A 13789-nucleotide genomic window follows, 5' to 3' on the forward strand; every position below is an offset into this window, starting at 1 on the left:
TGTTGAAAAGCAGTTGAAGTGTGTTTATTGTGTGTCTTTGCGACAAGCATCAAGGAAGAAAAACCAAGGTAATGCCACTGCATATCTTTGAGTGGATATAATCACTGGAAAGCAACCAGTACTAAAAATATCAAATATCCATTGTAGGGGGTTTAGGCATGGCAAAGTGGCCTGTAAAATGAGAGATAAGACAGTGAGTAGGCAAAGTCTAACCATCACAGCCAAAGGCACCACATCTGTAGTAATACTCTCCCATCTTATGCTGAAACACTGTGTCCTAAATTGGCCCACTGGTGACCCTCTGTTTCCTAGTGGGCAACTGATGTTGTTGGCAGACCGCTGTAAGATCAGAAGCACAGCCTGTCCTGCAGTCTGCTCTGGAACGTGATAGGACTGCACAGACCTGTCAAGAAAGAGATATGTCTGTTTGGATGCCACGACAATGTCTTGTTAGCAAAGGTTTACTGTGAGCTCTGCCACGGAAAGTGACGCTGTGGGCAGTGTGACGAAGGGCCGACTCAAGGCTTCAAAGCTGTTCTGAGCAGCAGGCGAGCCCTGAACTAAATCCATCCTTTCAAGCCCACGGTGTTGGTTTTCTTTCCAGGTCTTGTCCCCAGATTCTCTTGTGGCGCCGGGTGGGAGGTCTGGCAGGACATAATGTGAAAAACAAACAGCAGCTATAACTGAAACCTGAATTACACAGATAAAGAGAGGTGGGATATGTAAGGCTAAGGGCAACATCTTTTAGCATCATTTACTGTGCCCCCTTTACTTTTTCTCCCTTTACATGAATATATGCAATTATTGTATACTGCCTAAAAAAAGTAGTGAAATGCAACAGGCTTGAGAATCAAAGGAGCATTTATTTAAACCATTAAGAATAATTGTAATTAGAAATGCAGATTTTTCTAAAATTATTAACACACACACACACACACACACACACACACACACACACACACACACACACACACACACACACACACACACACACACACACACACACACACACACACACACACACACACACACACACACCGCGCGCGCGTTTGTTTTTGTGACATATGGGGACATTCCAAAGGCGAAATGATGGTTTTCAAACCGTACTTTCTATCCCCTTACACTGCCCCCCTATAAACCTACACTGAAAAAAATTACTTTGTGGTATGGTAAAATCGATTACATTAATTCATGTAATTATTACATTGTAAAATCAAGATTAAGTTGGAACTATATATCTTAAAAGGTGGGGTAAGCCTTATTTCAAAACCGTTTTAGAAAAAGGACACGGGCCAATGGAATAACAAACTTGTAGCCAATCAGCAGGTAAGGGGCGTGTCTACTATTGATGGTGAGAAGAGCGCTCGCTCTCGCTCTTTGCACGTCATTATTCAAAACACACGAGTCACACATGACGGACATTAGCTGAGAACTAGCCTAATATGCTGCTTGACTATGCTCGTGTCATGTTCGCTTGTTAGTCCATTTGCGATCGTATTGTGGCTCACTTCAGCGATGATAAAGACCCGCTCATTTCCACACCTTATGGAGCATCTAAATCTCCTCACCGTGTGCTTCAAGCATCAGCTCACACAACGTCTCCGACAAGTAAGATACTATACTCCTCTCCTAATATATGTTTGCTTACTCTTTTCATGATCTATATAACCCTTATCCAGTTATAATTGTAATATGTCGTTAGCTGGACGGTATGTTTGTGTACTATGGAGTTGTTCATGAGAACGGTTTGTGTGTGTTTTTGTGATTGCTGTAACTTTAATCTTGTCATAATTGTAATATGTTCGTTAGTTGACTGACTTGCTCGTGTACTATCGAGTTGTTCACAAGAACGGTTTGTGTTTTTGTGATAGAAGGGATGACTTTTTCATTGAATATTCGACCTGGATTAGATACACAGAGATTCTGCCATAGCCGTTGATGCCTCTGGGTTTACATATGTATGGGGCGGCGCTATCAAAATGGGGGCGAGACCCTTTTGGTGATTTGAAATACCAGATAGCACTTACCCCACCTTTAAGTAAAATTTACACAGTCTATTCATGTAATAACTTAAACGTGCAGTATGCAACTTTTGGCCACTAGGGGTCACTCATTCAAAATAATAACAACAGACGTACTTTGATGACGTCGGGAAAGTGCGTGGGCTCATGGGAGTTGTTGTCATTGTCACTGTCAACCAGCGAATCTGGCATCTCCAGCAGAAAACATGTTCACTGACAAGGTAATTGTTATATTACATCTCTATTATTGTTAAGTTTAGTTACGGCTTTTCACTTTATATAATGTCAATCTAATGAAATAGCAGCGAGCTACCGTTACTTAACAAACTTATCAGTTGCGTTAGCTAATGTGTGAGACAGAATGTTGTGCGGGCGGTCGCTATGTCAACATACCTATAAGTTGGTAGGCTATGTTGACATATTAACCGCGCATCATAATTTGAGTTACTCAAATTATAGATATGTTGACATGGCATCCGCGATTGTCGAACATTCTGTATATCAACTGTTCAATAAGGAAATACATTTCAATTTAGTTTATCATTACCAACGTAAAACATAGTAATTGAGAGAACCAGCACCAGCAATACGTTGTTCATTGGAACACGCGCTGTGTCGCTCCCCACGTTCATCAATCATTCTAATAAACATTTATTTTGGAACTCAGAGATATATGAATAAGTAGATCATTATTAAATCGATATTATATGTAGCTAGTATTAACATATGATAAAAGTGACGGTCACCTTATATTAATTGACAAAGATAGTGGCATATTACCTTATGAAGCTAACGTTACTTTCTCCAGCTACATATAAAACCAATAATAGCTAGTCCATCTGCGTTTTACACATGACATCATCGTGTCACCAAATATACGGATAGAAATATACTTTTGAATCAGTTTTAAAAAGTCTCAGTTTCAGTCTCCAAAAACACAGAATCCGCCTGTTTGAAAAGCCGATGCAATACAAAATGTATACGTATTCAGCTAAACGCGTCTCAATGTGGTCAAGATCGCTATGCAATATGCAAACATACAGCATGTTATGATTATATGATTATTATGTTAGCTGAATGGTTACTTAAATGACCTGTTTATTAAAACGCAAGCGAGATCAGCATCTCTCTGCAGTCCGAGCTTGTCACGAAGATTTCGCCATCTTTCAAAGGCTTCTCCAAGGTTTACACGTCTCTTGCTTCTTCTACTGTCCCAAAATCTTCTCGGGTCATTTTTTTTCACCCGTACGTTTGCGCTTTGTTGAGCTGGCAAAACGTACAGGCAAAGAGTAGTCATGATCCATTATCATACAGACTTTTTTATACGGGTGTTCCCCTTATACTGTCAGTGTTCCTCTTTGAGTTTGGCGGTTCCGCCGAGTTCCGCAGGAAGCAAGACGCAAACGTGGATATGACGTGAAAGACGGGCGACATAACGGAAATAAAGACACGGTCCGTGTCTTCGAATTAAAATATTAATTTCTCTGGATTTAGAAGTTAATTGGAACTGTCGGGATAATGTAAACACACAACTTTAAAAAATATATAACATAGATATAGTGATCTTTTATATTTTTAATGCTGAAACATTACATATTGTGCCTTTAACTGAGAAAAAAGAGTACATTTTATCATACATTTACAAATAATATTTAATGTTTTATAGTCACAGCACATTACAAGAGAGAAAATCAAGCTACAGTGTGTGTGTGTGTGTGTGTGTGTGTGTGTGTGTGTGTGTGTGTGTGTGTGTGTGTGTGTGTGTGAGTGTGTATAAGAAGTATTTATGGCTCATACATTTTCTCAATTTCATGGCAAAAACTTTTTTGGACCCTGTACCCTAAACATTTATTCATCATTTTGTGAAAATAATGTATTTTCTTTATTTAAGGTATTTCTTTTACTAATACAATATATTTTGCAGTCATACACATTAGATATGATATTCCACAGGCTTTAGATCTTCTCGCTAAATCAAAAGAAGATTCATAACTACGATTTTCTGACTCTGTGGTTGGTCCTTTCACAGCCTTTTCTGGAAAAAAAGGACCTAGGCTAGCAGTCTGTTAAGAACAACACAAATTAGTCATCCGTGTGAGTGTGAGCGTGAGTGTGTGTTTGTGTGAGTGGACCTTAGTAAAAATTTGTTTTATATTTTAACTCCCACCAGACTCATTGTTCTGCCTAGTGAAGAAAAAAGTACCCTTTCAGGTGATTAAATGCATTGTTCGCTCTCTTTGCTCTGTTCATCCTGTTTTAAGATATGTTATTAATGTTTTTCTTCCAAAAGGCTTAGTACCAGCAAAAACTTTGCACTGGCTAGTAAGCTTAAAAACACCAAGCAATTATCTTACAGACAACAGGCATGTTTAGCAAAAACACTCTTCAAAGTTATAAATCACAATCCTTTCCATCAAATCACTTCAATCCCAAGTTTATAAACATTCAGGGAGTAATAAAGATTACACTCCGACAGACCCATTTTTGATTACTCTGCATTTGACGGCGTGAATTGAAGTGTTTTTGTTACTCGTCTGGAATTTCAAACATTGCTCTAGGGACCTCTGCCGTTTTTTCTTCATTTGGCGTTCACCCTGCCCACGGCTAGAAATGCTGTGGACTCTGAGTTTGGAGTAACTATTTGATTGACAGCTCAATGAGCTCTCTGTCACCTCCTGCTCCTCCTAGCCAAGTGTTATTGATTCAGCTGGAATTGATTATGGCTTCAGATGGCTTTTCAATGGACTGTGGCCTAAGTAAGACAGTAAGCATGGGAGGTGGTGTGGAATGAAAGTGCTGCTAGATGAAGCAGAGATGGGAGACAGATAAAAGGGCGAAGAGGAGAAGATAGGATTAGGTCAGAAACTGAGAGTAACAGGTTGTTCGTGGATAATCACATGGTAGCCACACCAGTGGTAGCTTAGAGATTCTGCCCTGAGATCAAAGAATTTGCACAGAGTTCTGACACGGAATCAAATGAATCCCCTGACACAGCAACCTTTGTTGTCGGCGAAATCGGTTTTCTAAATGACCTTGTGAACGCCTAGAAAAAAAACATGGTTAAAATTCCCACAGCAGTGGGAAAGACAAGGCCAGGTTACACTGCAATTACAGTCATTCATTCCGTGGCTCTCGTTGTACATTTAACCTGGTGTCTGGTCATTGTGAAGTGAACGCTGTGCGGCTGGTCAAGCTGATTAGTGTGTTGATGTGGCGCTGGCTGTTTGTGGGCCTCAACTTGCCAGTTAGAATGTATTTACATTACATGGTTCAAGTGACACAATTCAGATTTTTCCTCCCTTGTGGCACAGATCGGGTATGTCCCACAAACACAAGAAAAAAAGCACATGGTTTCGAATCATTTATACATCGATCAGGCATAACATTATGACCTTCACACAGGTGAAGTGATTAACACTGATTATCTCTTCATCAGCGCCTGTTAGTGGGTGGGATATATTAGGCAGCAAGTGAACATTTTGTCCTCAAAGTTGATGTGTTAGAAGCAGAAAAAATAGACAAACCTAAGGATTTAAGCGAGTTTGACAAGCCAAATTGTGACGGCTAGATGACTGGGTCAGAGCATCTCCAAAACTGCAGGTCTTGTGGGGTGTTCCTGGTCTGCAGTGGTCAGTATCTATCAAAAGTGGTCCAAGAAAGGTACAGTGGTAAACCGTTGGCAGAATCATAGCTTGTTGATGCACGTGGGGAGCGGCGGCTGGTCTGATGAATCACGTTTTCTTTTACATCACGTGGATGGCCGGGTGTATCTGTTACCTGGAGAACACATGGCACCAGGATACACTGTGAGAAGAAGACAAGCTGGCAGAGGCAGTGTGATGCATTGGGCAATGTTTTGCTGGGAAACCTTGGGTCCTGCTATCCATGTGGATGTTACTTTGACATGTCCCACCTACCTAAGCATTGTTGCAGACTATGTACACTCGTTCATGGAAACAGTATTCCCTAGTGGCTGTGGCTTCTTTCAGCAGGGTAATGCACCCTGCCACAAAGCAAAAATGGTTCAGGAATGGTCTGAAGAAGCACAACGAGTTTGAGTTGTTGACTTGGCCTCCGAATGCCCCAGATATCAATTCAATCGAGCATCTGTGGGATGTGCTGAACAAACAAGTCCAGTCCATGGAGGCCCCGCACCTCGCGACTTACAGGTCTTAAATGATCTCCTGCTAACATCTTGATGCCAGATACCACAGCACACCTGAATACCAACATATTGTATTGCCATCTATCGGTGTCTATTGCAATGTTTTTACTTCTTTTTTTGTCCAACCTTTTCCAGGTCAGAAAGTCCACCTTGGGTTGTTTCTGTGTATAGTGGGTGTACAAATGCAGATTTTGGATATGGGTCACTTTTAAAAGAAGAATATACTATAGTCAACAGATTGGAATTTGGCATCAAAACCTGCAGTGTAAATGTGGCCTAAGTGATCTGCTGTGTCCAGATAAAGGCCCCCTCATGAGGCACAGTATTTATGGCCTGCAGACAGTAGAAACAGCTTACAAGAGCCTGTGCATTTCTGTTTATTGCAACTATCGATCGGTTGATTTGCTTTTTAGTGCGCAGGCTATCAAATATATGTGTGTGTGTATTTTCTGGGTTTTCTTGAATATTGATGGGATCAACCAAAATGTAAAATTTTTCAAGCGTAGCCATCATACATTGGAATAAGTTGCCAACAAAGTTAATCACGTATAATTTTTAACTCTTTTTCATATCGGGTCAAAAAATGGCTACTTTCACAACAAACATGTTGTTTGATAATGTTTAGTAGTTGATGTGTAGGTGAGAGTGTATTTGTAAATGTATGTTGTAGAATTAATGTAGGGTTTGATTAATTTAATGTTGTTTACGGATAAATGTATTATTAACTAGATTTGTTTACATCAGCTTGTCCAGGGACTGCAGGTGTAAATTAGCACAAGTGCTACAACCTGGTAAAATGCAGCTTTCCTTTTTAAGGTTTAATGTATATTTTACACTGTCCCTGTTTAAATAAAGAAAGAAAAAAAAGAAAGAAAAGAAATATTAATTTTCTCATGCCCTCATGTCATTCCAAACCTGTATCTTCTGTGGAACATAGAAGATATTTTGAGAATATCGAGAATATTTTGTCGATACTATGAAAGTCAGTGGTTTCTTTCTAACAGTTTCTAATAATTTTAAACATTTTACAGTTCAGACATTAAACTCAGGGCCACAAAGTTATTTAGTTGTTTACTGTACAAAATCATGGTAATTGTGCTGGCATAACATACGATAAAGTGAATAGGAAGAGAGGAGACTTGAACTGGAGCATGGTGATAATATGGTTGGTGAAACAAAAGAATGTAAAAAAAAATCTATTTTAATATATTTGTCAGGTTAATGAGAGCCAATATGAGAGTAAAAGACACATATACGCACTAGGGGTGACCCCGAATAGTCTGAGATTCGATGCATCGTCATGCAGAGCCGAATTCCACCACCGAATGCGGAGCCAAATTCCACCACCGATCTCACAGTCAAATCTTCGCGGGGGTTATGAAATGAGGATCATACCATTTTGGCAATATGGGGGTGCTCAATAATTTAAAGACGTGGCCACGCCTTATTGTTTTATGAGTGTACACACACCGGAAGCGGCATTCGGCGCCTGTCCGCGGCGACTCAAAGTTGTTTAAAATCCTGCTGCGCCACGAAGACAGAAGACAATTCAAAATTGAGCTTAAGACCCCCTTTAAGCATAGTTGGCTTAAGAAAGTGCATGTAAACACACTCAAAGTGTTCTTTTCCTTTGTAGGCAGGTTTTTTTTTTTAGGTTTATTTATCAAAATGTTCTTTTATATATTTGTTTGATGTTCTGTATTTCGATCGCAGCTTTAAAATGTTAAGAGAAGGTTTCATAAATGTTTATCCACCACATTACCTTTTATTTAAAACTAAATAAGAAAGCCATTGTCAGTTCGTCTGTCAGTTGGCAGGCGGTTTTGATCGCTTTATTAAAAGTTGTTGCTGTGCACTGCAGTGTGTAAAGGAAAATAAAAAAAGTTTTACCCTCCAGCTCACTATTGTCGTGCCCCTCCCAACCCATTCACACACACACAGATGATTCGACTATCAGTCGACCATAGAAAGATTCGACAATTCTGATTCAAATGTGTAAATCCTTAGTCGGGGAATCCACATTAAACGCTGTGGCTCGTGATGACACACTGATGTCTTAACACACAAAACAATCGGTTTCTCATAGAAAGTTTTTTTACATTTTATTTTTACCTTTTTTAATTGATATATATTCCTCATTAGTGCCTGAACCGATCAGTCAAATGAGGCATCTATGTACACATATTTATGATTGCGCCATTATAATGACCTTCTTCGGCGGAAGTAATGGCATTGGGAACACTGGATGAGATTCGTCTGATGTTGTAAAAAAAATACCACAAATACTGTTGGTGAAAAGCTTGGTGAAAACAGAGCTGTTTTTGACCAGGTAAAATGAGTGTTTTCTTATAATACTAATAAGAATTTTTTAATTAAAGCATATTACAAAGTTTTCACTTAGACACTAAAAAATCGTATTAACTTAAAATGGCATTATATGACCCCTTTAATATGGACTCGTATGTCTATGTGTTTTTTACTTTCATAGTGGCTGTCATAGAAAACACCCCATTGACATACAATATACAAGCAACGATTGGAGTTAAAAATCTTCATTTGTGTTCTACTGAAGAAACAAACACGCCTACATATTGGATGCCATGGGGGTAAGCAGATAAACATCAAATTTTCATTTTTGGGTGAACAATCCCTTTAAAGGAAGTAAAGAAATTTGAGGCCTTCAGAACACTTAAAGGTTTACTTTAGCGATTAGCATGGCTTTGTATCAGTAGAAACCCTGGAGTATATTCAAATGATTGTGCTTTCTCTTCTCATATCCCCCTGAGACAAGAGATTTATGCATTTTATTTCTGGAAAAATTCCTCCTATGATGCAAATTGACGATATTTGCATCATAGGAGGAATGTTTGGCCAAAGGCTAAAGACTACAGCCAGCAGAGGGAGCCATTTCCGCATGTTTTGAACAGAAACGCTCCAGACTGAACTTGCGTTGTGAATGTATGCGAGTGTAGTCGCGATTACCTCAGCTCATCACGAGAGCTCATCAGCTCATTTATCTGACTCCTGCAGTTAGTGCTCAGTGCTGTGGCAGTCATGCGGTGACTCACTCATTATATTGAACAGACATGTTCAGTTTTTAATTGTAGTGTCTTTAACAACTCAGTCACAGTAATCCAGTAGGTGGCTTTGGGAATGGCCTCACAGGGCAGCGAAGCATTCTGGGAATTGTAGTCTTTCATCCCCATGAGACAAAAATACATTTTTGTCTTTTCTCAGTCTAGAAGGAACCAAATTCAAAATTAATTTCACATTTCTACTACATTGATGACCCAGTTTAAATACAGATTGTTCTTTCCAGCGCTGAAGTACCCCTTTAACATATCACAGTGCTGTTGTATATGCTCAATTCAAGCTCACAGTCCCCATTTTTGTAGAATTACTCATTGCTGATCACAATAATATAGCCAGTGTGAAGTAGAATAGTGAATTTCTTCCTCACCTTTGTTAATTCTCTCCCCTGCTGCTACTTTTTATGAAGTGCATGAAACGCCAAACACCCCTCCCCCCCATTAGACCTACCTTTCAGGAGGTCAAATGAGAAACATCCTCTCGATTCTGATGTAGGACGTCTGACTGCCCTCACAGGCTTTTTGCACATCCTGTCTGACAGCCGGTGGTATTGTTAAGCTCTCCCACCGTGTGACATTAAACCCTCTCACACGTATCATCTTAAACTAGTCTTTGGCTCTGTCAGGGTGAAGATGATAATGCTCTTACTGTTTAATGTCAGAATCTGCTCCCCTCTGACACCTTACTGAGCTCAACGCTGCTCCCGTTCAGGCTGGATGGCAGTTATGGGATATGGCAGTTCATCAGATTACGTTTAGTCTCTATCCCCTTACAAGGTCTGCGTGACCTTCTTGCGCTGATGGGCCCGTTAGAGAATCATTAGTTTAGTGAGTGACGTCGCCGTGGCCTCTCTTCTCTGGGTGCAGCGGGGTCATCAGGGTGCCTTGTATATTTTGACCCTCTGTCATGTTCAAAGTGTGCCTTGTTGACACCATGACAAAATGCTAAGCTAAGTAAAAAGTTGGGGAGAGCGGCAGACGTTTGACCTGATCTCTGCCAGAGCATTGTTGATTATTTCTCCAAAATGAGGTGTCTTGTATATGTCATTACGTCAAGGCTCGTTTGTCCTGGGTGACAAGGTCAGACGAGACACAGGAACATCTCAGCAAATAAATAAAAAAACTCCCACAATGCCAACACATGAAGATATCACTCACTTATTCAAAGTCTTTCTGTGAGGCATATTTTTGAAAGTAAATTCAATCATTGTCAGTGGTGTATGTTCCTCTGTGAGTTCCTTCAAGTGATTCAGAGTTAACTTTACAGGTCAGCATCATCTGTTGTAATCATCATGGCTGCTCGAGTCTCGTAATAAAAGAGATGCTGAAAGGAACCTGGATTCCCCTGTCATATCAGTATAACGGGAGTCATTATGCACGCCTTTATCACTTATGATGCAAATTAGGCTATTGTGTAATAAATGTTGTGACAGCATCAGGAGAACTTCAAATATTAAAGTTATAAGATTCTTAATGAGATTTGGCAGAGGAGCTCTCTTAAACAATTTGAAAGCATCTGTAACATAAGATCTGTATTCATAGAGAATTTGCCTCTTTTTGTATGCTGCTAGAAATCAAAGAACAATATCAGACAAGTCTGGAAGTGCATCACAGTACTATGTACAAAGTGGGATCAGAGATGCCTCTGAAAATGTAAAAAAACGCCCCAGAAATTGTGGAAAGCTGGAAGCAAAAAACCTAATGAATTCCTGTTTTTTAGTCATAACATTTTACATATGCATTAATATTCAGTTCTTTGCCTGCTTATACTGTACGTTAACATTTAGATATGCCGTATATCCAAGTTAAAATTGATTTAATTTATGGATGAGAGTAAATCATTCTCAAGATTTAAAATTTATTTATTTGACATGAGGATGACACTTTTTTTGTAGGGTCAGAAAGAAAAATGCCCTCATAAATATAAAAATTCCCCTTGAAATCAAAACCAGTGGGCAAATATTTATCTGTAAGTGAGACATTGATTTCTGACTCAAAAAAACAAACCAAAACAAAAAACAAAGGTAGCAGAAAAGTTCACTCCCTTTTAAAATCTTAAACTTGTTTTGGCAGAGTGAAAATCTTTCTAGAAATATTACAAATATAAAATACAAAAAAAAAAAAAAAGTATTGCCTGAGTAGAGTACATGTTGTACAAAATTGGAAGTTAGACCAAAGGCCTTTGTCAGCAGTTTGTAGTGCTGTATTTGTACACAGTCCCCCCCCCCCCTTTTTTTTCTTCATTCTTTTTCTTCTTCATTCTACTGTTTTAGCATTATTAAATTGCATGTTGCACAATTTCATTACGTGTAGTGGTATGCTAGATGCTCATTGCTGTATTTCTAATCTCAGTGCTGTCTGATGTTCAGAGAAGACCCTGTCTTTCCTTCCAATGTCACTGATCTAATAAAACAAAACCCTGAGCAACTGTTTAAGACGCTTTGTTGTTTAACATCATGATGTAGTACATGATGAAGTACTTCATCTTACTCAAAACAGAAAAACAAAAAACGTATTTCCAGAAATTCTCCTCTCTTCAAAACGTAAAATCTTTAGCTGTTTCACAATTCATCCTTAAAATGACGAGACTTCGAAGGATACCCCTTCAAAGGCCGCGCTAGTCTGAACAAACATTGTTAAATTGGATGGTATAGCCTAGAATTGTTCTTGTCGCTTAGTAAATGACAGCTGCCGTTGATGGGTGACAGTAACTTTTGCACTAGACTTTTTTGGAAGTTATACAGGTGCTGGTCATATATTTAGAATATCATCAAAAAGTTGATTTATTTCACCCATATTTCCCCCACATTTTTGAATGGGTTTTGTTTTTACAATCCTCTCCACAGTGCGGTTATCCCTATTATACACTTTTTTTCTACCACATCTTTTCCTTCCCTTCGCCTCTCTATTAATGTGCTTGGATACAGAGCTCTGTGAACAGCCAGCCTCTTTCGCAATGACCTTTTGTGTCTTGCCCTCCTTATGCAAGGTGTCAATGGTCGTCTTTTGGACAACTGTCAAGTCAACAGACCCCTTCACAGGTGACGTCACAGGAAAATTCACAGTTTGCAGTGTGCATGTCAGGGTCAGAAAGTTCATTCCATCCCATTGAATTGTATGTTAACCAGAGAATTTCTCGTCAAGAAAAAAATGCCTACTTGTATCGTGAACTGTAGAAAAAAAAAAAATCGCACCAGTTGTGGAGTCAAGTTTTTTAGGATTTCCACAGGATCTCATCCGTTAAAGAACATCGACGACATATGTGGCTGCAAGCTAACGGGCTGGGGTGTGTTAATGATGTCACGCAGGTGGTGGAGTATAACTGCTTTTAATGAATTAGCTTGAGATCGAATTCATGCTAGATTTTTTTTGCTATAAATTATAGACATGGCATCTTAGGACTAATTCTCTTTTTTTTCTCCGTTATTTTGCTTAGGGGTGTAATGATTCGTTTAAACAACGATTCGATTCGTATCACGATTTGAGGTTGTTGATACGATTCAAGGACTATATTGGTTCATTTAGAACGATACGATCCGAAACGATTCAGTGACTTAAAATCGATTCAGTAACTTTGTAGCCAAAAATTTTAATCAGTGTGACTGAAATATTCGTCCAGGTGAAATTTCCTAGATTCCTGTTGTTTCTTTTAAGGGAACCAGGTATCAATTAATTATGGATATAAACAAACAAGTAAACAATTTAAGGCAAATGTGTTCACATTTTATTTGAATAAAGTACAATCAACAGTTTAAGTTGAATTAACAGGAAGTTAAACTTTTCTGCTCTCATTTTCAATAAAAGTACAGTAAGTGCAACTAACATACTACTACTGCCACTTTTGCTTGTTTTTCAAAATAAAAATATGACTGATACTCCGGAGCGACTTATAGTCTGGAAAATACGTTATATTGGTGCAGAGCCAGTGGTTGCTTTGTAGGCGAGATCCAGTGCCTTGAATTTGATGCGAGCAGCCATTGGCAACCAGTGCAGTTTGATGAAGAGAGGCGTCACATGCACTCTCTTCGGCTCATTAAAGACCACTCTCACCGCTGCATTCTGGATCAGCTGCAAGGGTTTGATAGTGCATGCTGGAAGGCCAGCTAGAAGAGCATTACAATAGTCCAGTCTGGAGAGAACGAGCTTGGACCAGGAGTTGTGTGGCCTGTTCTGATAGGAAGGGTCTAATCTTTCTAATGTGGTCAGTGAAGTTTAAATGGTCATCAATCACAACTCCAAGGTTCCTGGCTGTCCTAGATGGAGTTATGGTTGATGAACCAAGCTGAATGGGGAAATTTCGATGAATTGCTAGGTTGTTTGAGACAAGTAGTTCTTTCTTTGCAAGATTGAGTTGAAGGTGATTCTCCTTCATCCAGCCAGAAATGTCTATCAGACAGGCAGTGATACGAACACTGACTGTAGGATCATCTGGTTGAAATGAGAAGTAGAGTTGAGTGTCATCAGCATAGCAGTGATAGGAGAAGCCGTGTTTCTGCATGACAGAGCCTAATGAT

The 13789-nt window shown here is 39.3% G+C and overlaps 1 long non-coding RNA gene across 1 annotated transcript in view; it reads left to right on the top strand.

Annotated features, from left to right (window-relative positions):
• Positions 1-1400: 1400 nt before the first annotated feature.
• LOC137084379 (uncharacterized) overlaps positions 1401-13789 on the top strand; it is a 62290-nt gene continuing 49901 nt past the window's right edge. The window contains exon 1 of the long non-coding RNA XR_010906755.1: positions 1401-1608. This is a non-coding gene — a long non-coding RNA (uncharacterized lncRNA). The remainder of the gene's footprint in view (positions 1609-13789) is intronic.

Source organism: Pseudorasbora parva, chromosome 8 (assembly GCF_024679245.1).
Source record: "Pseudorasbora parva isolate DD20220531a chromosome 8, ASM2467924v1, whole genome shotgun sequence".
NCBI lineage: Eukaryota > Metazoa > Chordata > Actinopteri > Cypriniformes > Gobionidae > Pseudorasbora > Pseudorasbora parva.